Here is a 25,809-nt window from a genome sequence, read left to right on the forward strand (position 1 = left end):
CATAGAGTAATACAAATGCCTTTTTTGACTCCCTTGAATTAAATTGCAATGTTCTTCTCTCCTGGATCTAACTTGACTCTAATACCACATTAAGGAAGAATTTATGTAAATGTAATAGTATTTTTGTAACTTTACTTTTCCCTTATTGATTTTCTGTGTTTTCCAAGTTACTCTCTTAGTGAATATGCATATGATATTAAGAGACATGTCTCTTGTTAATAGCTTAACCCATATTAGTTATTCCTTTAACATATATCACAAATTATATTTTCTTAATGTATTACCATAATAAATGTGTGCAGACACACACACAATAATGCTATGTTAGAATTTATAGTCCACTGATATAACTAAGAGTGGGGCGGAGGGGGGGGGTTGGTGTGAATCAGTTATCCAACTAATATCACTATTAACAATCTTAACCATATAAGTAATGTAAACCAAAATCACAACAAGATACTCATACATAATAACACTAGATATGTTAACTAGAGATACCTTTGATCAAAGGGAAAACCCTAGTGGGGATGGTATCCACAAGATGATGTACTAATATAAATATTCCTTGTTAGAGGATAGACCTTGTTAGGAGTCTGTTACAACATTCAATACATATGAGTCCCTGTTAGGAGACTTTGAATCCCTATTAGGAGATTCCAACCCTATTAGGAGTTGTGGAAGACAACTGGACCCATTGCCCAAATAGCTTCAAGGGCAAGACCAATGAACCCACTATCCAAATGATCTCTGTATTATTCCTTGCAGAATAATAGAACTAAAATGTACTTCCTTCCTCTGTCTCTGTCTTGTCAACCAGACTTCTACTCCTTTAGATCTTGTAACCAAATCTCGAATCTTGCATCCAATAATCCCTTGGATTGTTTACATGCATTCAATAAGCACTCTACTTCTCACAATTCATACTTCAACAATGACCTCAATATACATCATACATTTTCCAATTAAGGAAAACATCTTTCCTTTGTACTATATCTTCTAATAATTCCTTGAGTTGGCCTTGAGGCTTTCCCAATTATAAGATAATTAATTAATTACAATTACAATAGAACTGTCGGCTCACGATCTATACAAAACTTTACACGTGTGATACTAGGGCTTACACATTCACTGATGTCATCACTTGACTATCCTCTACCATTGCCTGACTGCGCATCACTTCATTACGTATGGGATGTAAGATAGAAAATAGTCATCAAGAACTGCTTTCCCAATACTTTATCTTTGAACTTCTCTATGTAAATTAGGTACAACTTCCGTATGCCATCAACTTAGACTTTGCATGCTTAACCACATCATTAAGACACTTTACTATACATGTCCATAACTGCACATGACCAGACAATCAAACCATTGTCTGTACCATCAAGATCTCTATTTGCTACTTTGCTATCTTTACAAAAACAATGCTATGTTGACATCAATGACAAACATAGTCATGAATGCAACATATCAATATTCTCCAATGCTCGGGATACTCCTCCCAATGTAGTATCATCAACATTCATGCTAACAATCTCCCCCTTTGGCGGCGATGACAACATAGATGAAAAACATCTAAGTTCCAAGAATACCAAGTAGTACTCCATTGCTGCTTTTGTCCTCGTCTCATGCATATTCTCTCCCCCATTGACATCAATGTCAAAGGTGTCAATATTAATACCAATTGTTAATCAATTGCTCCAAGTTATCAACCAGCTCAAGTGTCCAAAGCCACTGTTCAATACCAAATACCAAATACAAGAGTCCTCAATGAATCAATACATATCAGATACTCCCCCATACAGGAAGCATCATCATTTAGTCTAGTCAATTAATAATGTTTTGTGCCATTGGACTAATGCACTCTTTGCATCAACTATTCAAAAGTAGGTAGGGGCATAACCCCAAGCATACCTCTCAAGTAATTAAATGTATCTTTAGGCAAAGGTTTCATAAAGATATCTATAATTTGATCCTTAGTACTTACATACTCCAATCTGATCTCCTTTTCTATTGCTTTCTCTCTTACCACATGATACTTAATAGATATATGTTTTTTCTTAGAATGTAATACAAAATTCTTAAAAATACTCAATGTACATGTGTTATCACAGCAAATGATAATAGGTTCTTCAATCTTAACTCTGATATCCTTCAACATCTCCTTCATCCACATAACCTGATTACAGTTATTTGCTATTGCAATATAATCTACCTCAATAGTGCTTTGTGAGATGCAATCTTGCTTCTTGCTCAACCAAGAAATCAATCTTCCTCCAAGGAAAAATGATCCACCATTGGTGCTCTTTCTATCATCCATACTGCCTACCCAATCAACATCAGTATATGCGCAAAGTGTGAAATCACTTGATCCATCATACCAAATTCCATAATCAAATGTCCCTTTCAGATATTTGAATATTCTCTTAACTGCTGCAAAATGATATTATTAGGATCAACTTGAAACCTAGCTACAATCCCAACTGCATTTGCTATATCTAGTCTGGTGTGATTCAAATACTATAAACCTATTAATTTGTGGTGACTTATCAGAGAAGTACTGTACATACTTCATAATTCTTTGGGGTTTGGGGCAACAACCAATTTTTTATTCCACTCTTATTTTATCATGCCTTATTTAGATAGGCATATTGTAACCCTAAAGTGAGATTATATTATATAAGATAGCTTAGGGTTAGGTATTGTGGTAATGTGATGTATAATGAGATAGGTTGTTCTTGTAGAAATATTGAGCTGTAAGGTTTTGTATTGTAATCACTAGATAATAAGAAAGGTTGGATGACTGTGTAGGTGGACATAGCCTAGGTATTGGGTGAACCACATTAAATCTATGTTCTTATGGTTTTCTTCTTTTGTTTCTTGCATTTAACTGTTTATTCGTATATTGTTTCGGATCTGTCAAACCCTAACAAAACCTCCAATCATTAATTTATACTTCTTCTACTCTACTACAAGTGTCTCATCTTTGCTGGATAACTTGTGACCAATTATCATAGGTGTGCCAACAAGTTTACAACTTTCCAAACCAAACCTTTGCAACAAATATTTTAGATACTTAGCTTGTGAAATGAATATAGCATCATTATTCTGCACAATTTACAAGCCTAGGAAAAACTTCATTTCTCCTATCATGCTCATTTCAAATTTATTCTTCATCTCCTCAACAAATATTACAATAATCAACAAGCCATGTTCGATTTCTTTCAGATACAAGTTACTATCTATTGTACCTTTAACAAATCCAAGCTTTGCCAAGTAACTATCCAACCTTGCATACTAGGTTCTTGATGCTTGCTTCAGACCATAAAGAGCTTTCTTCAATCTACATACCATGTCTTTGTCTTCTGATAAAGGAAATACTTTAGGCTTCTCAATATAAACCTCTTCTTCTAATTCTCCATTCAAAAAGGCAGATTTAACATCCATCTGATAAACCTTGAATTTCTTGTTCTCTGCATAAGCTAGAAACATCCTTAAAGCTTCCATTCTTGCTACAGGTGCATTAGTTTCCTCATAATCAACACCTTCTTGTTGTGAGTAACCTTTACAAATAATTCTAGCCTTGTTCCTCACAACTTCTCCTTGCTCATTCATCTTATTCTTGAAAACCCATTTTGTTCCTACCACATTCTTGTATTTTGGTCTAGGAACTAACTCCTATGTATCATCCTTTATTATCTAATCCAATTCTTCCTTCATTGCTTGGATCCAATGATTATCTTTGACTACTTCATCTATGCACTATTGAGATAATAAGTGTTGCACACATTGCATAATATTGTTATATTGTATTATTTTATTTTATTATGTAATGTTGCACCTAGATGGACATGCAATATGTAAAGATTCTTATGGGATATACTTGATGAGTTGTATTGTAATATTGTGATAATATTTTATACAATTATTTAATACTAGGGAAAAGAATTAAATTTCCAATATTAAATGTGGGGTCAATGGGTTAGGTAGCACATGGTTTATGTAATACCACTTGGTAGTTTTGTGAGACTTGCTACTATATAAGCAACCACAAGGGTAGTTGTTGATGTGAGAAGATAGAATGGAAAAAAGTAAGATTTGAGTGGGACAAGGCTTGACAGGTTAGCCAAGAAAGCATGTAATGCCCTACCATATGACCCAAAAGAAGTTAACCTAATGTTTTACTAAGTGTGTCAAACTTTTTTTTAAGGATAAAGATACAACAATGGTAATAGAATAGCGGAAGCAATTAACATACACTCATACATCAACAACACATAAATAGGTTACAACTCTTAAGGGTCCCATGATGATGAATCACATTTAATTTTAATTAATACTAAATTCAATGAATAACACATCCGCATTAAAGATTAACTACAAGTTCAAATCCAATTAAATAATATACATTTGTTCCAAATGCCACTTGGCAATAATCAAAATGCACAATCATCCACTGTACATGTCATAGGGTATGAAAGGCTGAAAGAATATACATCATAAAAATAGATTACATCATCTTGAAAGATTTATGAAATCAAATACAATACAATAAGTATAACCATCCATCATAGAAATACAAAAATAGATAGAAAGGAACATCTGCACAAACACATCCAACAATGACATCCAATGGTCAGATCTCAATAGTATAAGAAAAAGCACTACCACACGACCTCATAGAACTCAAAAAAGGTCCAGTCCCACCATGCTGGGGAGATAAACTCAAGTCCCAAATAGGTAACAAACTCAAAAGTCAAAACCAACAGCTAGGTTTAAGGAAACACCTAAAAGAAAACTATCTCAAAGGGTACTAAGACACAAGTATCAACTAATCCCAGAGGCAACACAAACACGTAGAAAATCTACTATGCAAGTCAGCAAGTGTCATCGCACGAACCAACTCTAAGGTTACCCAACTAGTCTTTTAATCCTCTGGCCCCCTACTGACTCTATGCAGTACTAGTTGTATATGAGCAATGTTAGTATGCTAATAGAAACCAAATTTAAATAAAGCTTCTACAAACTAAACAAAATTCATAAATTTCAAGATAGGCTAAGATGAGCTCTCAATTGAGAATATGAGCCATTAATGGGCTCTCTCAATGAGAAGCTCTCTTGTTGAGTAGCTTTGTCTAAATAGATAGGATGTATGCTCAAGCTTTATGCTTCAAAAAGGGCTTCAAATGAAGTTGGAATTTGGGTGTGAGTGTATGGTTTTGATGTAAAATGGCTTCTTAAAATGACATTATGACTTTACTTCATGGATTGTGTTGTTTTGCAAAGGGGAAGGATCCAATTTATAGGCAAGAGGCTTGAGGGATTGAGGGCTAAGATGCAAGGATGGGAAAAAGCTCATGGAGGGCTCAGATTGCATGAGAGGAGAGCACATGGATTGTGCTTCCTTACAGCCAATCAGGGAGTGACACATGTCACAGGGTGAGAGGATGGAGGAAAGGGGAAGGATGAGTCAACAAAGGAGGCTTAAGGGATAAAATCTTCATAAAGACTCTCATAATGGCTTGTAAGAGTAATAAAAAGGCTTGGAAGAGTCATTTATGGCCTAGTGGGCTTCATAAAGTTTTATGGTTGGGATATTTTGAAGGAGATGAAAGGATTTTCGACTTGGGCTTGATTAGGAAGGTTTTAAGCTTGCTTAGGATTGTGCAAATGATTAGAGGATGGATTAGGATGGTTTAGGATTAGCTTAGGGATAGGCAAGTGGATGGCATTTAATGAGGGTGGGTGAAGGAGGAGATATTTGTTAACTTTGGCTTGGGTTAGTAAGTCTTAACCCATGTTTAGGGAATGTGACAAGGTTAGGAGGGGATTAGGATTAGGTTAAAAGACATCTTCTAGAAAAGTCTAGACTTTGGATGAGGATAAAGACTTTCTAGAATAGTCTAGAACCTCCTAGGATGAGGATGAAGACTTTCTAGAAGAGTCTAGAACTTCTTAGGATGAGGATAAATTAGATTTTTAGGAAATAAATAAAGTTTTATTTATTTCAAGGGTTTGGGGTGAGGAGATATTTATTAAAACTTTTTAAATAAACATGAGGATTAATATTTAATCTTAATTAAATATCTTGAGTTGGGATTAGGGGTAGGAAATGATGGGATTAGCCTTTAATCAAAATTAAAGAAGGATTAGAAGATTTTGGAAGAGGTTAGTGGTCTTAAGGAAATTGGCCAAGTTTTGGGCAAAAAATAAATTTTTTATTTATTTTGGGTTTTTTGGTCAATTTATTAATTAAATAATTAATAAATAAGAAAATAATGTTTAAATAAGATTTAAACATTTTTGGGAGGGATTCCTTAATTAAATATTTTTAATTAAGATAAAGGGATTTAATGGCATAAAAATAAATAAATAAATTAAATAAATAATTAATTAATAAATGATGATGTCATCAGAAATTTTTTAGAAAATAAAAATACTTTATTTTTTAAAGGTTTTTAGGTGTCTACATTTTTCCCCTCTTTGATGTGATGCCGCAAGTGGCATGGCATCAAAGATAAGAAAATAAGATGCCCAAGGCTAGAGCAGAAGAGGAGAGAATGGATTGCAAGATGTCCCCTCAAGAAGGCGGCGGGGAGAGAAAGCGAGGCTCGATGACTTCTTGAAAAGTACAAGAATCCAAGATGAGCAAGAAGACTCAGATTTGCTTAAGAGAAGAGGTTTAGTTAGCTCAAACTCTCACTATGGGAGAATGATAAAGGGAGAATCAGAGACACAAGAGGAAGCAAGCTTAAGATCTCAGGGATTGCAGAGGATGAAGGAGCAGAGCGCTATAAAAGGAATCCAGGATGGGGAGATGGATGAGGGGACTAAAAAGCTGATGCAACAGGATTTCAAAGAGTCAGATTGGCGGAAGATGGGTTTCAGAGATCCCTAGGACTAGGATTGTGGATCTCGAAAGATGAGGCTTGGTGGATTGATTTGGATTGGTGGATCCCTAATACTAGGATTGTGGATCTCTAAAGCTAAAGGTGAGGAGTGATTCAAAGAGATACTGATGCATAAGCTGGGGTAGGAGAGACAGATGCTAGATATGGATGAGGGATAATGGAGATGAAGGAAAACCATTGAAGCTTTTTGAGCAAGGGGATACTTCAAAGAGAAGTACCACCATGTAGTTGAGCACTAGATTTGCTATAGGACTGTTGGTTAATTGCCAAGGTTACCAAGAACATCAAGGTCGTGTCACCAACCATCCAGAGGACTAACAGACTGACTCGAAACAAACACACAAGGATTGCCCCAACATCACACATGAAACCCGGAGGAAACAATGTGGAACCGACACTGGGTAACCAACAAGCCAAAAAGAAACAAACGAAAGACTTGATCAAAATCGTACGCTTAGAGTGCCCCATTCATAGCATACCATGATATGGAAGATCATGGCAACTTTGAGGAGGGAACAAAAAGATTGCTTGGAAAAGATACCTCAAGACCCAAAAGGGAAGATTCCAAATCAAAAGAAAGAAAAAATCCAAAAGAGAACCGTTTGCCAACGAGATGGGTAGGACGAGGTACTAACAAACCAAGATCAGACATGAGGAAAGCTATATCCTACAAGGATCTATAGGAGAGCACCTAAGTCGATGGATCTGGGTGAGTGATGCATCTGGCAAGCTGAACTAAGAAGGATAACACTTTGGTGATAGGAGATCTAGCTAAAGGATGCATTGGAATAGCTAACCAAGATGTGCGATGTGTGCAAGATGCTGATCAAGTAGGAACTGACACAAAAGCTGGATAGATACAATGGTACTAAGCTAAAGAGGATGTACAAGCTGACGGACCAAGATATTTACAAGCTGAAGCTGACCAAGATAGTTACAAGCAGGCAAAAGCTCAGGATGATAGGATATCGGGATGGTTCGATGTTGTGCAAGATGCGAAAGCTAAGGGTGGGGTGATAGTGAAAGATATGGATTTGGCAGGATGCATCCAATGATGATGAGAGATTTTGTGACCAAGGATAGCTAGAGGAGCAGGATGAGATGGCTGGATAGGATGGTAGATAGCTAGGATTATGATGGATATAAAGAGATGACATTGGGTTTGCATGAGGATAGCCTAGAGCTAGATACCAATGACAAGGGAGGATGGACAAGACAAGATCTCCAAGAAATATAGTGCCCCTAATTAGAAGATAACATGCAGAAGGAGGTCTTATGATGAATGTGATAGGATTGGAGCTAGGATGGAAAAAGCTAAAGGGGCTAGGGAGATGGATGATAGCTGGGATGGTTGGCTGAAGCTGCAGGAGATAAGTGGATGGTGTGAGATGGAAGATGGAGGGTGGAGGATAGGTGGATAGATTGGAAGATGGAGTTGGATGTCAAGAGATGACCAAAAGCATGAGGGTGATAGGCTAAGTTGGGGATGGCGGGATTACGCATGACGCTTGTTTGCCAAGTTTTCATCATGGTACTTGTCGAAGGTGCTTGAATTGCCAAGTTTTCACCAGTGGACGCTTTATTTTTCTTTATTATTATTTTTTTTGGCTTTTTGACTTTGGACTTAGCTGGAATGATTTTGGCTTTCTTCAGCTATTTTGGCTTTTTTGGGATTTTTCACTGGCTGTTGGAATGTTCAATTTTGTTGCTAGCTGTTGGTACACTAGATGTGTGATTTATGCAATAGATTGGATTAGATGGGATTGATGGTAGGAGATGGAGGGATGAAAAGGTTGGAAAGGAGAATGAGATGGGGATGCCTGCAAGAGCAATATTGGCACATGTTGGGGGCACCCAAGATGGAGTTAGGAGATGGGGGACATGAGTCACTGGATGTAGGATTAGCAATGGTGGATGTCATTATGCATTGGGTTTCAACTTTTTTCTTTGGGATCCACATGGTTTTGGATTTTCTTTTCATAGGCTTTTGCATTATTTTGCATTCTTTGATTGGATTTTTCCTTTTTGGAGTATGTCTTTTAGAATAGACATATGATTGCCTAAGATGTGGATTTTTAGCTTTATGCATTTTGAAGTTGGCATTTACATTGCTGTGGTAAGCTTTGGGAAGATGGTTAGGAGAAGCTTTGTGAGATGGAGAGGATATGGGAGAGCGTGTAGGGGGATGATGATGGATGATGTGCCTCGATATGTGCCTTTGCTGATCTTGCATAGGAATGGAGGGAATAGGATTTGAATGATGGTTGATAGGAGGATGGAGGATGGTAGATTTTGGGACATAGGGACCCAAAATGGATTTAGCGGATGAAAGGGGGATATGGTAGGTTTTTTTAGGTTTCAAAGATGGTGAAGGGGGGATGACATAAGATTTCTTGAAGGAGTGATGGGAGGCTGGCATGGGGGGTTTGGAGATAGGCTTGGTTTGGGGGTGTGGTGTACCAACACCTTTAGATGGTGAGCCTTTGGATACATATCCAAGACCATGAAATCCTAGATTTTTTTGTGCAATAATAGGCTTTTTGATTCTTTGCTCTTGTGGTCCTAAACCTTGACCTTGATAATGCCATCGATTGAGCATTTGAACTAGCTGAGGATACTTTTTGCTTGTAGAAAATGGAGGAAGTGCTTTATCAGATTTACTGCAATAGGGAGATACTATTCTTAATTCTTCTGCTGAGAGGAGGCCACTATGGATGAATGTAAGTGAACCAAGAGGGTATATTATAGATGGTGAAATAGCTTGGATAGGTGGTAAGATGGAAGCATGGAGTGGAGGAGATGGTAGGATAGGATCTTGATTTAGCTGATGGGATGAAAAGATATCCTGCAGTAGAGGAGGTATGGCTTGAGGTTTTGGAGATGGAGGGGATAGTGACTGCACTATGGATGGAAGACATGGTATGATGATATCTTCATTTATGCTTTGGGGGATGTCAACATGCTTTTGGGCAGGATCTTGATAGGATTGGTTTGGAGTGGATGGTGCGATAGGAGGTGAAGGGATGGACTCTTCAAAGGTAGCGGATGGATAGATGGGAGATTCAATAGTGGAGATGGGTGAGTAGAAGATGGATGCATAAGGGTCATTATGGGAGATTTGGGAAATGCTTGGAGGTGATGTGGATAGGATTTGGAGGGTTTTGACAGATGGTGGGATTTTGATGCTTGCGAGAAGTGGAAGGATTTTAAGCAATTTGATGGATGGTATGGGGATGATAGCTATGGGAGATGGAGGTGATATTATAGATGGGGAAGCTTCATTACTCACTACTTCACATGGTTGGATTATATGACATGGCTTATCGATTGCTGGAGGCAAATTTTCTTGTATTTCCTCTAGGAGATTCCTTGGAGACTCGTGTGTCGGAGGTGGAGGTGGATTGACAGGAATAGCTAGTGTGATGGGGGTGGAAGATTGGAAGCTTGGTTGATTGGGTGATGGAGGAGAAGCTGGGATATCAGATGGCATGACTAAATAGTTTGGAAGAATGCATGGATTTTGTGGGATACTTGGGGGAATGTTTCTAAGGCTTTCAATATACCCATCATAGTCAACAAGATTTTCATCATCATTGGAATAGGAGGTGGCGGGAGCAAGGACAATACGATTGAACACATCATGATAGGTTTTGGATTTCATGTTTTGATGACGAGTCAGATGGGGATGGGGTCTTGCATATGGATGAACACGGAAGCTCATGGTTGGCTTTGGATTAAGCACAGATTTTGGATTGGCTGATGAAGGATTTCCTAGGGAGAGTCAAAGCTGTATGACAGACCTAAGGAGGATTGGCTGGAGATTTTTGGCTTTCCTGTGGATGGAAGACTTCAAGGGCATGCTGTCAAAAAGTGAGAGTTTTGCTTTCCTATGCGCTGGATTGGTGGAGATTGTGTCAACTTAAGGATAGACTAATGATCCTATGGGCATGACACGAGATTGACCACTTGTGGATTTCAACCTTTAGCTCAAGGTGATGAGGGATAACAAGTGACAAAGCTAGAATACCCTAGACAAAGCTCTGTCAAAGGGATAACCTTGGTGAGGCTGGTGGATTGGTCAGATTGATTGGATAACAAATTCTACCAGAATGACAACAACTCTCTAAAGGCTTGGGTGTGATTTTGAATTGGGTTGCTAGCTGGATGGGGGGATGATTTGGAGAGACTTTGGATTTGGGATTGTTCTAAAGCAAGGAACTAGATAGATTTGGTTGCAGTGGGGGAGCTTGGATGATTTTATGATGAGGCAGTGACTATGCTAAGTATGCCTTGAGCTGGGAGATTTCTGCTTTTTTGGGATTTTGACCAAAGTTGGCAAACATTCATTCAAAAGCTATGAACAAACAAGCAGACAAAATTTTGGAGCAAGCACGTCAAACACACCAACATCCTAGGAAGCTTTCTACAAGGATGAAATTTGTTATAGCTAGGGAGTCCTCGATATACGCAAGGTACGTGAGGCCCAAATCCATAGATGAAACCAAAAATATGTCACACAGCCAAGAGGAGCGGTAACCCACTTCTCCTCTTTCACTTCTCAAGGGTATAAAGTTCCTTGAGGCTTAGCCTGAGTGACAAAATCTTGATTCCAAGAGAGGTGTCTTTGGATTCACCTCCCAATTTTTATACTCCGTCGGAATGCTAGAGTTGAGGTCGTCCCAAGGGGTGATGAAATTCTCAAGCAGGCCTCCTAAAAAGTGTAAAACAAGACCACATACATGATCTTGGGCTTTAAAAGACACGTGTTTATTCCAATTGATGATTTAGATTTTGTAAGCTATGATTGAAGACATTTGTGATTATGGCATACAATGTTCATTCCAATTTGACAGCATTGTCAGCATAATGAAAGTCGAGAGATCGTCAACATAAGAAATGCGAGCATCATTGAAAATGCGTCCAAACCATGCAATGTTCATTGATTGTTAGGCATTCAACATTGAGTGTGATTTTGTTTTAAGCCCAAAACAAAGATGTGTGAAACTCGATTGCCAAGCGCACGCCCGGAGGCCCTCCACGTCAAGATTTGTCCAATTTTTATGCCCAAATGAAGTGTGAGTGAGATTAATGCGCATTCAAGGAATTTCCTAACTTAGAAAACCACTAAAGACCCAAGTGAGTGGAGTTTGATCTTTGTGGAGCACTTAACACCCTCTTAGGTAGACCCATCCCCATAAATGGCGCTGAGATTGCAACCAATGGTTAAATTGATGGGTGATTAAAGAGGGTGAGTCCAACTAAAAACTTACTCAAAGCGTCTTTATTAGTTTTTATAACTTAGAAGATTTCAAAAATGTGGATTGTTTTTATGCCCCAAAAGATGATTATTTGATCTATGGCATTCAAGATTGGATTTGTTGTTTTAATCATGCATTCATAAAAAAAAAAACTTGATTTTAATCCATGGCACTCAAGAGTGATTTTAGCAACATGCATTCAAAGACAAGTGATTAAACATTCAAGTTTTTTCCTTTGAGCATTCAAGATTGAGATTTTGTGTGTTGTTTTAAGAACTTTGAAGTGCTTTGTTTTAACCTTAGATCATTCAAGATTGTTTTGGACTCAAAAGTGAAAATGACTCTTTGGACTTTGGTTTTCATTCAAGATTTTGTGTTCTAGTTTGCATATTTTAAGCCCAAAAATGATATTCCTAGATTGTTTTGATGCATGAAAAACCTAAGAAACATTCAAGGTTTTGCAACAAGACATTTGTTTGAAACAAATAACAAAGCTTTTAGGACAATTTTTGGCAACCATTTAGGACTCTTAGTTTTCATGAGATTTTTAAAAAAACTTTAAAATATTTGCAAATGAGGTTCATTTTATCCTTGATTGATGCTTTGAGTTTGATTTAGATTTTAGTGTGCACTTAGTGTTGATTTTGAACCTCTTGAAATGGAAACTTGAAGTTCTTTTTAAATTCTCAAAAATGAATTGTTCCTAACTTTGCATGAATGCATCTAAAACCTTGATGTTGCAAGGATGCAAATGATTGGATTGGTTTAGTTTCACTTGTTAAAAGATTTTTTCTTTTTTGCAAATTTTTAATTTTTTAATGGATTTAAGTATGATTTGGGGGTTCATTTTAAGCACTAAAAAGAAGTGTGTATGATTTTGCTTCTTTAAAAAAAAATGGCCAAGATCTCCCACAAGAAGAAGAAGAAGAAGTAGATGGAATAAGAAGAATATAGACAAGAAGAGGAAGAAGAATTCTAAGTTCTTTGTCCACCTATAAGCTTGAAAAATCTGCAAACACTATGAGATAGATTATGAGTTCTTTTGTCTTTTTCATGCTCATGTGGACCTACAAAACCAATTTATACAATCCTACCAATCACAAAAACAAGCAAAATTAGCCAAAATTAGCAAATGACATACAAAACTTGACTAAAAAAGCTAATGAAGATGACCCATGCGGGGTCCCACCGGGCGTGCCAAAATGTATATGAGCAATGTTAGTATGCTAATAGAAACCAAATTTAAATAAAGCTTCTACAAACTAAACAAAATTCATAAACTTCAAGATAGACTAAGATGAGCTCTCAATTGAGAATATGAGCCATTAATGGGCTCTCTCAATGAGAAGCTCTCTTGTTGAGTAGCTTTGTCTAAATAGATAGGATGTATGCTCAAGCTTTATGCTTCAAAAAGGGCTTCAAATGGAGTTGGAATTTGGGTGTGAGTGTATGGTTTTGATGTAAAATGGCTTCTTAAAATGACATTATGACTTTACTTCATGGATTGTGTTGTTTTGCAAAGGGGAAGGATCCAATTTATAGGCAAGAGGCTTGAGGGATTGAGGGCTAAGATGCAAGGATGGGAAAAAGCTCATGGAGGGCTTAGATTGCATGAAAGGAGAGCACATGGATTGTACTTCTTTACAGCCAATCATGGAGTGACACATGTCACAGGGTGGGAGGATGGAGAAAAGGGGAAGGATGAGTCAACAAAGGAGGCTCAAGGGATAAAATCTTCATAAAGACCCTCATAATGGCTTGTAAGAGCAATAAAAGGGCTTGGAAGAGTCATTTATGGCCTAGTGGGCTCCATAAAGTTTTATGGTTGGGATATTTTGAAGGAGATGAGAGAAATTTCAACTTGGACTTGATTAGGAAGGTTTTAAGCTTGCTTAGGATTGTGCAAATGATTAGAGGATGGATTAGGATGGTTTAGGATTAGCTTAGGGATAGGCAAGTGGATGGCATTTAATGAGGGTGGGTGAAGGAGGAGATATTTGTTAACTTTGGCTTGGGTTAGTAAGTCTTAACCCATGTTTAGGGAATGTGACAAGGTTAGGAGGGGATTAGGATTAGGTTTAAAGACATCTTCTAGAAGAGTCTAGACTTCTGATGAGGATAAAGACTTTCTAGAATAGTCTAGAACTTCCTAGGATGAGGATGAAGACTTTCTAGAAGAGTCTAGAACTTCTTAGGATGAGGATAAATTAGATTTTTAGGAAATAAATAAAGTTTTATTTATTTCAAGGGTTTGGGTTGAGGAGATATTTATTAAAACTTTTTTAATAAACATGAGGATTAATATTTAATCTTAATTAAATATCTTGAGTTGGGATTAGGGGTAGGAAATGATGGGATTAGCCTTTAATCAAAATTAAAGAAGGATTAGAAGATTTTGGAAGAGGTTAGTGGTCTTAAGGAAATTGGCCAAGTTTTGGGCAAAAAATAAATTTTTTATTTATTTTGGGTTTTTTGGTCAATTTATTAATTAAATAATTAATAAATAAGAAAATAATGTTGAAATAAGATTTAAACATTTTTGGGAGGGATTCTTTAATTAAATATTTTTAATTAAGATAAAGAGATTTAATGGCATAAAAATAAATAAATAAATTAAATAATTAATTAATTAATAAATGATGATGTCATCAAGAATTTTTCAGAAAATAAAAATACTTTATTTTCTAAAAGTTTTTAGGTGTCTACACTAGTATCCTTTCATACTAACAAGGTATACTGATGAGTCAACTCTAAGGTTACAAGGCTAGTCTTTTAATCCTCTGGCCCCTTAGTGATTTTTGTGGTACCAATATCTTGTTAATTCATTTTAAACCCATTTAATGAAATGTTATCACTTATTAAATAACCTACAATGGGTTACCCTAGCAACCACTTTGGGCCCCGACCTCCATTGCAAGCCACTTCCCAACTTAACATTCAGATAACCTACCCTAAGCTTAGTAAAATCAAAAGATCACAAAAGACTACATACCATACATCAGTTCTTAAACAAGAAACTAACAAGTATTGAAAAACATTGATCATAATCACAGATTCCATCACTCTAATCATCTTAATATGATTGATTAAAAATCAAGTACACATAAACCAATCCATGTCATAACATGACATCACCAAGAACAAATCATACGAACACCTCAGTCCTATACAAGTGACTGAAAAACAATCCAAATACAATTGATCAAAGACTCAAAGGTTATATCAGATAGGTCACACCATTCACCTCAGTTTCACACAAGAACATTGGAAAGCAATAACAATCAATAGATCAAAACACCTCATAAAACATACAAGACACATTACCATGGTTGAGTATAAAAGATCATATACAAACATCATCATGACATCATATAACAAACCCCCAAGCCTCTGGTAAACATCTTGACTGGCCAAAGCTAAGACAAACCCAAAAACTCTAACACTAGTAAATCACACGTCACATAAAGTGCAAAAAAAAAGTGAATTTCATAATTCATTAGGTTTTGAAAACCCTAAAGTTCAATATTTACTAATGGTTTTTAGATTAAATCACATACAATTTTATAATGGAAATCAATTTTCTCAAACGAGGGTTTCAACCCAGAGAAATTTTGAAAACAAAAACATAACAAACACAAAGAAGATAGGAATTTGAAGAACGAGCAACTACTGCACAAACCCACAAGATCCTACCTAGATTTGATGCTAAAACAATGAATGCATAAACACACAAGAATCTTCCTTTTCCTTTGAAAACCCTCTTTTTGAAAATTGGCTCCTCCAAATCTGTGTATCTAAAAATGAGCTCTAATTTCCTTAATAAAGAGTTTTCCCCCCAAATCAAGGCTTTGATCATGCACTCATGCAAAAATTCTTTGTCTTTAATTATTATATTTTAATTTTCATGCACACACTTTAAGCAATTTAATTAAAATAAACTTTATTAAATTAAAGCTTTCTCTCCCTTATTAAATCATACAACATTTTTAATATAATATTTATTAATTTAACTAATTGTGTTATTTAGAGTTTATTAAAAATAAAACTCCTAAATAAATTATTATTAAATTAAATAAATATAAATACACATAAATTAGAACTTTAATCAAATCTTTTAAATTTAATTCTTTCATGCACATTTAAAGAACATTTTAATTAAAATGCCAGTAGTGATATGTTGTGATGGTTAAGTTGTTGTGTTGTTACCCTTGTCATCAAAGTTCAAATCTAATGGGGATGAGGTCCCTCGTTTGTGGCTCACTAGTTCATAGCTTTAGGTCAAAGCGTTTACCCCTCTTAAAAAAAATAAAAATATATTTTAATTAAAATATTCTTTTATACTTTCTTTTCCCCCACTTCATTAATTAGTGTAAGCACTATTTAAAGCATAGTTTATTATTTAAATTAATAAGAATAATTAAAGCTCATTATTTAAATGCAACTCTAATTTAATAATTATTAATTAAATAATCATAATAAAACAATATTAAATCTTTATTCTTTTAATATTTTAATTCTATTTTTATCCAACTTCTTAAATTAGACTTTTAAAATAAATATTTTAAACTGAAGTACATATTTAATTAATTTCTAATTAATTAAATAATTTAATATTCTAATATTTCTTTAACCAATTTTTTAAATTTAGACCTCTAATTTTAGACTTCTAAATTTAGACTTCTACTTTTAGACTTTTATTTAAAGCATAAATTTAATTAATCAAATATTCACATATTTTAATATTTTCTTTTTAATCAAATAATATTTATTGCTCAACTAATAATATTATTTGGAGTTTATTATTAAAATAAAGCTCTTAAAAAATTATTATTAAATTAAATAAATATAAAAAATGTTAAAATTAGAACTTTAATTTAATCTTTCAAATTTTTTTTTTAAAATTAATTTTTCAATTAATTAAATATAATTAAATATTGAATTTTCTATATACAATTTTCATGCAACAACTTTATGCAATTTAAATTAAAATATCTTTATTAAATTAATTTTCTTTCTCACTTTAATTAATCATGAGATGTTTTTAATATCATATTTATTAATTTAACTGATAATATTATTTAGAGTTTATTAATAAAAATCCTAAATAAATTATTATTAAATTAAATAATTATAAATATGCTAAAATTAGAACTATAACTTTATCTTTAAATTTTATTCTTTTATTTAATTAATTCACGAGACATTTTTAATAATATATTTATTAACTTAATTAATAACATTATTTAGAGTTTATCATTAAAATACAACTCCTAAATAATTAACATTTAATTAAATAAATATAAATATGTCAAAAATAGAACTCTAACAATTGGGGGAAATGGTGTTGATAAAAATGTTGAGTAGAGCAGGCAATAACATAGCGAATATTTTGGAAGATGCGACAAAAGCAAAACAAACACATGGAAACCAATGGATTGTTAAGAAGTCCAAAAACCCTAAGGAAGTTCCTATGTCCAGCGCACATGTAGCAAGAAACCCACTACCAAATCTTAGCAACCCCGATAGGAAGAAGAATAAGTCATGGAGAATCAAATACATAGTGTCTCCTCCCAAATCCAACCTGCCCACCAAATTTTTGGTAGAAATCTCAAATCCATTCAATGTTCTAAGTGGACAAAAAGAGCAAGAGCATCCTATTAAAAAACAAGCAAGATAACATCATTCAAGGATTGTTCCAATTCATCCCTCAACTTCACCAGTTAGAAGAGGAGGTAAATCTACTTCTATCGCAAATAGTGATGGCAGCAAGCGAGTCACAAAGTCTCTTCACCAGAAATCTCAGATCCATGCCCATCGAAAGATAAATAGTAACTTATGGGGAAATTATCATTTAGTTGATGTTAAATCTTCTTGGCCTTCCTTCCCATTGGGTTCTCTCAGTTCATGCCCTATCATTTTCTCCACGACTAGCTTGGATAGTCAAATTAGGTTTTTTAATCTCACTAGGTACTCATGCATCAACAAGAATGATTTGTTTTTGCAATAGATAGGGTTTCTCTCTGATAGCACTACAAATCATTCCTACAAGATCCAACCTCGAAGAAATGATCCCTTAGTTTTATCATCCCCCTACATTTCACCCAGCTCTTTTGTTTCGCCCCATCGTAGAACCCATGTTGTTAGTCCATTAGGTTTCATTCACCAGTAGTCTAGATCACCTTTTCAGTACTCTCCCAACCTAGATGATAAAACTATCATCATTAGTAACCATATAAGCAAAGCTCGTTGGCAAGAGTGCCAAAAAGTGGGCATATTTGCATACTGAAATGGTCCAAAGTGTGAACTACTCAGCTTTTGTAAATTAGTTACAGGAATTTTATAAGAACCAGGTAAGTATTTCTCACCATTTAGATAGATTAGTATATTTGCATTGTAGTGATGAATCTGTCAAAAAGGATTTCCTTTTTGTTTATGAGTGTTGTTTTAAAGGCTACGCCATGAGTTTTTTTGAATGATCTCCAGATTGTAAGGAGGGGATGTTAGACTTCGTGATTCCAATGTGGTTTTACCTCCAATCCCTACCTTTAGAGCTCCTACATTTGGATATCACCAAGAAAATAGGGTCATCATTGGGCGAATTGATAGGCTTGGATTCTTCCTTTTAGTTTAGTAATAATATCAAACTATTGATCAAATGTAAAGCTAATAATTAGGAATTTGATTAGGTCAAAGTGATAACTAATAGAGTGATATATAGACTAAAATTTCACAAATATGAAGGCAAAATATCAAAAACCATTAGACTAGATAATGATAGAAAAATTATATTTAAAACACTACAACTAACTGTGGATCTTAAAAGCACCTTCCCTATGATGAATATAAGGAATCAAAAAGAGCATCAAAGGGATTCCTCACATAAGAAGGATTTAGACTAGAATCACTAGGACATTTCAAAAAATTATAACCTGATCCAAGAATAGGGGACATCAAGCTTTAAAGATCCCATGAGGGCAACTCTGATATCAAATCTTAGACATAATCTCTCCCTAGATCTTAAGGAATTGCAAAAGAAAGCTCCAGAGGCAATGCAAGAAGATAAAAAAATTAGTGGTTAGGGTACAAATAAAGGAAAATGTATAGTATCAGGTTTTAGCAAAAGAAAAAAAGATAAATCAGACATTGGGGAATGCAAAGGTGTAAGCCCTCTTTCAAAACTGTAGACTTTTTATGAGAACCAAAGCCTCAAAGATTTCAGCATAGACAATAGAAATAGTCAAAGAGATATGGATATTAAGAAGCCACAAGGTACTACAATCAACAACAATAAACTCAAGATAAATTCAAGGAAAACCAAGATGGACAAGAAAAGAAGTGCTTTGATCAAAAAGGAAGAGTCATCATAGAAACTGGAGACACAACAACCTAAGAAGTAGCTGGATTAAGGAGTCAAAAACATAGAAGAAACATAAAATGCCCTTCTATTTGCAGGGGTTTAACTAGAAAATGGGATGGACAAGAATATAGAAGAGGTTATGGGATCTCCTCAGGTTCAGACAATAAAGAACATGAAAGAAATATGAACTATCAACAAAGAATCAATCAACAGGTGCTCCAAATTTTGGCAAAGCCACCACCTAAATCTGAAGACATAACTCCCTTTGGTAGTATTCATAAGGATAAGAGCAGTGAACAAAGTAAAATAGAAAGATCACTAACACAAGACTTTCAAGAATTTCTACATAGAGACTCAGTTTGGGAGGAAGAGCTGGATAATCTGAACCTGAATAAGGCTGAAGTGGACAATCTAGAATCCTTTACTGAGGAACTAATTGAAGTTTTTAGCTTTGAGAATATTGATAGGAGAAATGATGCACATAAGGAGAACTTGATATAGAGAGTCTTAAAAGTAGGAGGAGATAATTATACATGCGAAGATCTAAAAAGAGATTTAATAAAGATAGAAGGTGATGATAAAGATGAGGAAGCTTTACAACTAATCAAAGATGTTCCAGAAATAATGCAAGGTAAGAAATTCAAGGGGAATGATTTCAGGAAGCTAACACCGATAGAGGATAGATCTATAAATAACCATCTAAGCATTATAGAGCAACTATTACAAGAGCTGGAAATTGAAGATATGGGAGGTAAAGAAGGTAATCAATCTGAATTTGCATTAAGTGCACAGAAGAATATAGAACACCTGGTTATCCAGATGAATTAGGATGGAATTAAATCCCCTAAGTACGATAAGTTGAAAACTAAAAGAGGTAGGAAATCCCTCGAGGAACTTAGAGAAGTAGATGGATAGGCTAGAGAGCAGCAAAAGATCAACTAGTTATTTGACATAGGGAAAGAGAGGATCCTTCCCAAGGAAACATGAAGATCACTACCTGTAATGCTAGGGGTTTAAACGCCCCTAGCAAGAAGAGACTATTAAAAAAAAACTTAAAACTATTCAAATTCAAAATTATTCTATTACAGGAAATTGAGTTAAATAAGGAAGAAGGAACTAAGTTAGAAAAAAAGTTAGTTAGTTGGAATATTAAACTACATGAATCTAGAGGGGCCTCTAGAGGCTTAGGCTTCATTTGGAACCCCAGGAAAGTATCTTTAGATATCTTAAACTCAAATAACAACTGGTTAAGTAGTAGAGTCGAAAGCATTAAAACTAATCTTTAGTTTATTCTAGTGAACATTTATGGTCCTACCTATGATACAGATAAGAAACTCTTATGGGATGAAATCACTTTATTCATTAATAATCATAATAAAGATCTAATTCTCCTAGGAGGAGACTTTAACAACATTTTAAATATTGATGAAAAATATGGAGGTACTCAATAATCCTCCTAAGTCTCTAAAGATTTTAAATACTGGTGTGATTCTAACAACCTGATTGACATCTTGCTTAATAATGGGAATTACACATGGAACAATAAAAGGAAGGACTTCTCGTATATTGCTGAGAAATTAGGTAGGTTTCTCCTCAAAGAATAGATGGATGAAATTAATGCTAACATTCATTCTTCTATCCTTCCAATAACTAGATCAAATCATTTCTCGATTAGAATTGAATTTTTTGAACCTTCTAAACCAGTGAGAAATCCATTCAAGTGCGAAAAAATGTGGTTTTTAGACCCAAACTTTCTAGAATGCATTAAAGATTGGTGGAATCAAGGTAGCTTCAAAGTATCTAAAATGTATATCTTTGTCTCAAAAATGAAAATGCTTAAAGAAAACATTCTTAAATGGAACAAAGATCATTTTAATAATATTTTCAAAGAAAAACTAGAGATTAAGGAAAGATTGAAGGAGCTAAATTTAGAGGTAATAAAAAAGGGTATGAATAATGAAAGCTATCTATTGGAAAAAGAATTACTCGCCAAACAAGAAAACATATTGGCCAAAGAAAAAGTCTTTTGGAGACAAAAGTCAAGACAAAAATGGCTAGATGAAGGGGATTGGAACAAAAAATTCTTCCACAATTTCACTCTCCATAATAGAGCCAAAAGTAAAATAGTTAAAATCAAAGACCACCTGGGTACAACCACTGAGGATTTGGTTTATTTTTTTGAGATTTTAGTTAGTCACTTTTAGTGTACTTTAAACAATTATGACTTCTCCAACAAGACAACCCAATAAAAAATGCTCGAAGTCATTCCTAAAGTAGTATCTTTAGAAGATAATAAACTACTAAACAAACTCATCACCTTGGAAGAAGTTAGATTGGTAGTATTTGATATGAAACTTGACAAATCTCCAGGTCCAGATGGCTTCCAGACATTTTTCTATCAGAAATGCTGGGATATTATTGGTGAAGACCTCTAGAAAGCTATCAAAGCTTCTAGAAATGGTGGTCTGTTGCTGTTTGAAATCAACCACAATTTTCTTTCTTTGATTCCCAAAAAGGAGGACCCTAAAAATCGAGGGGATTTTAGACCAATAGCATTGTGTAACACTATCTATAAAATCTTATCTAAAATTTTAGCAAACAAACTTAAAATAATCCTCCCTAAAATCATATCTGAAGAGAAAATCGATTTTGTTCTAGGAAGATCAATCCTAAATGGTATACTTATTATCCAAGAAACAATCCATTCAGCATACAAGAACAAAAGGGCAAGCATGTTCATGAAACTAGATATCCAAAATGCATATGACATGGTGGATTGGAGGTTCCTATGCAAAACCTTAGAAGCTTTTGGGTTTTCACGCCAATGGATCAACCCCATATATCAGTGCATCTCAACCACTAAGATCTTAGTTCTTGTTAATGGTACCCCCAAGGGCTTCTTCAAAACTTCAAGAGGTATTAGACATGGAGACCTCTTCTCTCCATTTCTATATATTATTATGGCAGAAGCCTTCGAGAGAGCACTTTTCGATGCTTACAAAAAAGGGGATATCAAGGGTATTGCTATTACATAAAATATTCCCAATATTACTCATCAACAATTTGCAGATGACACTATTCTACCTAGTGATAGCTCTACAAAAGGGGCACTGAATATCAGGTCCATCATTCAACTATACATGGCAGCTTTGGGTCAAAAAGTAAACACAAAAAAATATGAAATCTTCTTTATTAACACTAAACCAAAAATAGAAAAGAAAATATGTCATATCATGGGGTATAAGAAGGGTGAATTTCCATGCAAATATCTAGGTATTGATCTAGAAAAAGCTAGCAAATCCACCAAGGTTTAGCAAAATATTTTGGATAGATTAGAGACTAGGATAGGCAGCTGGAAAGATAAATGGCTCTCAAAAGTTGGCAAAATCACCAAGATTAAATTAGTTCTGTCTACCATCCCTATTTATCCTTTATCATGCCTCCCTCTACGGAAGAATATCAATAAGAAGCTTGAAGTAATGCTTAGAAGTTTCCATTGGAATAATAATGAGGATTCCAAAAAACTTTCCCTCATAAGATGGGAAAATATTTGTAAACCAAAGGATTCTGGAAGAATAGGCATTAAAAAATTATTTTGGAAAAATGAAGAATTTGGGGCCAAACTAATATGGTGCCTCTTTGTTGAAAGAAACAAGAAGTGGGCTAAAATTATGTATAGCAAGTATCTTAATGCAGTAGACCCCTTCTCCATTTTTAGGATGAAGACTCTCCCTAAAGGATTAGAGAGTTGGAATTTTATGGTTAGATGCAGAGCCCTCATTAGTAAAAATCTCACTTGGGATATTGGTAAGGGGGATGAAGCCTTATTTTGGGAGGACTCATGGGATGGACATCCTCCTATAGATAACCTGGAGATCCCTATAGTGCTCAAAGAGAAACTAGTGAAATTATAGGGATGCAAGGTCAGTGATTACAAAACAAAGAACACTCAAAATGGTATTGACTAGTTGGGCATGGAAATCTTTGGATGATATAGATTTGGAACCTTCAGGAAAAGAGATTTATGAAAATATCATCAAGAGTAGGAAGATCAAACAAATAGAGAGGAACGATAATCTTATTTGGGCAACATCAAAAGATGGCAAGTATAGTGTTAAGAATGAATATAGAGACCTTATTCAGTCCCAAAGTTGGGATGAAGTGGAACTCCCACTCAAACTCTGTTGGAATCCTTCATGTCCACCAAAGGCTGACTTCTTTTTATGGTTGGCATATCAAAACAGGATTCTCACGGCTGACAAATTCCACAATTTGGGTTTTGAAGGACCCTCTAGATGTGTGTTATGTAGACAAAACATTAAAGATACAAATCACATCTTACTTAGTTTCCCTTACACCCAACATTGTTGGGATTGGCTTAGACACATGTTGGGCTTGAATGCTCCCATGCTAAATTCTTTAGTTGATCTTCTCAATAGCTGGCCTACTAATACCTACAAAAGTGCTTACAATCGCATTTGGAATATTTGCCCATCTATCCTCATCTAGGAGGTGTGGAAAGAAAGAAATAGAAGATTATTTAGGGACCAAGAAATACAACTAGAAGAGATTGTTAAAAAGATAGAAGCAAGCATAGTTGAGATGCTAAATTCCCACCTTAGGAAGTCCCAAAAAGAAGAAGGATCATTCTCAAATTGGGATGGCTTTATTAGAAAAAAATGGTCTAACCTCATCAACCCTTCGATCACCTATAAAAAGAAGAACAAAGAGGCAAGGGAAAATTGTCGATGGACACCCACTCCTAAGGGATGGTCTAAGTTAAATTTTGACAATGCTTCCATAGGCAACCCGGGCTTAGTAGGCATCAGTTGCATCATTACAAATGAGTTAAGATATTAGATATCTAAAAGGGCTAAATCTATTGACCCAACCACTAATAACCTAGCTAAGCTTAAAGCTTTGCAAGACGGGCTTCAGCTTTGCCTAAAACTAGGACTATCCAAAATCATCATTGAAGAAGATTCCTAGATTGTTTTAAATGCTATAAGGAAAAGAGCTACACCCAACTAGGTTTTGAATTCAAAATTAGAAGAGGTTCTTAATATTCTTGATAGGTTTGTAGATATTCAGATTTACCACATTTTTTGGGAAGGTAACAAGAAGGCAGACCATTTGGCAAATGAGGGGGTTGATGGCAAAACTTATCTAGTTATCAGAGATCAGTAATCTTATCATAAGCCTTGAGTCAACTTACCATCTTTTACTTAGTTAATAACATTCTTATTTATATCCTTTTCTACTATTAGTTACCCTTGGACTATGTTTTATTGAGACCTAGTTAGGTGGTACTCTCTCTAGTACCCTACCACTAGTGTTTTAGGTGCATCAAGGGTCACTATTGATCCCAGAGTGGCCTTAATTCCATTAGGAATCACTCTTCTGTTATTTGGGTCCTTACAATATTGGTAGCAGTCATCAAAAGCCTGGACTATTTTTTAGTTTCTCAAATTCTTTTATTTATCAAGTAGGAGATTAACTGGCAGACTTGGTGGCTACCAAGATTGTTGATGGTGATTCTCTTTTAATATTTCTCCTATGTCACTAGGTTTTACACTTTTTCCCCACCCTCTACCTTACATTATTCTTTTAGTATTTTACCTCTCTACATAATACTATTTTTATCCTTTTCTACCCAAGTTAAATCGCATTTGTGACAAATGCATAATCAAAATTTTGTAGGGTTGTAATCTTTGAGGGCTCAGAGTTATAGTTTTTAGGACTTTATTATATCTTTTCTTTTTTCTCCTTTATGTAGATCCCCTTTTATCTTTGCTTTATCTTTAGGATTAGTTGTTTTATGTCCCCTTTTTTATCCTAGTCATGTTTTATGCCCTACCATTTCATGATAGTTCTATTGGCATTGCTCTCTGATCTTCCATCATTAGGTGATCTTTGGCTTCCTTCGTACCTCTGCCCTAGCTGACGTCATGTATGGATGATGTCATTGCCTCTAGGATTTTCTCAGACCTTCCATGTTTTCTTTCTCCATTTATACCTTTGCTGTCTCTTTCCATCTCTGTCATTTCAAGCAGTTTTTAAATGGATACTAATATTAGTCTCTTTCACACCTCGAAGGTGTGGACAATGGCATTTTGGGGAAATATTAAGCTGGAGAGATGGAGTAGAGTCTTGAAACATGTTGATGATATGACCAAGATTGTGGGTAGTCAGGCCATTGGGGAAAGCTCTTTTAACTATGATTATACATGGCAGACCACCAATGATATAATTGGGACATTTATCAGTTGTTTGGCTAGAGCTA

The sequence above is a fragment of the Cupressus sempervirens genome, chromosome 1 (genome assembly GCF_028749045.1).
Source record: "Cupressus sempervirens isolate cs-2001-9-10 chromosome 1, ASM2874904v1, whole genome shotgun sequence".
Classification (NCBI taxonomy): Eukaryota; Viridiplantae; Streptophyta; class Pinopsida; order Cupressales; family Cupressaceae; genus Cupressus; species Cupressus sempervirens.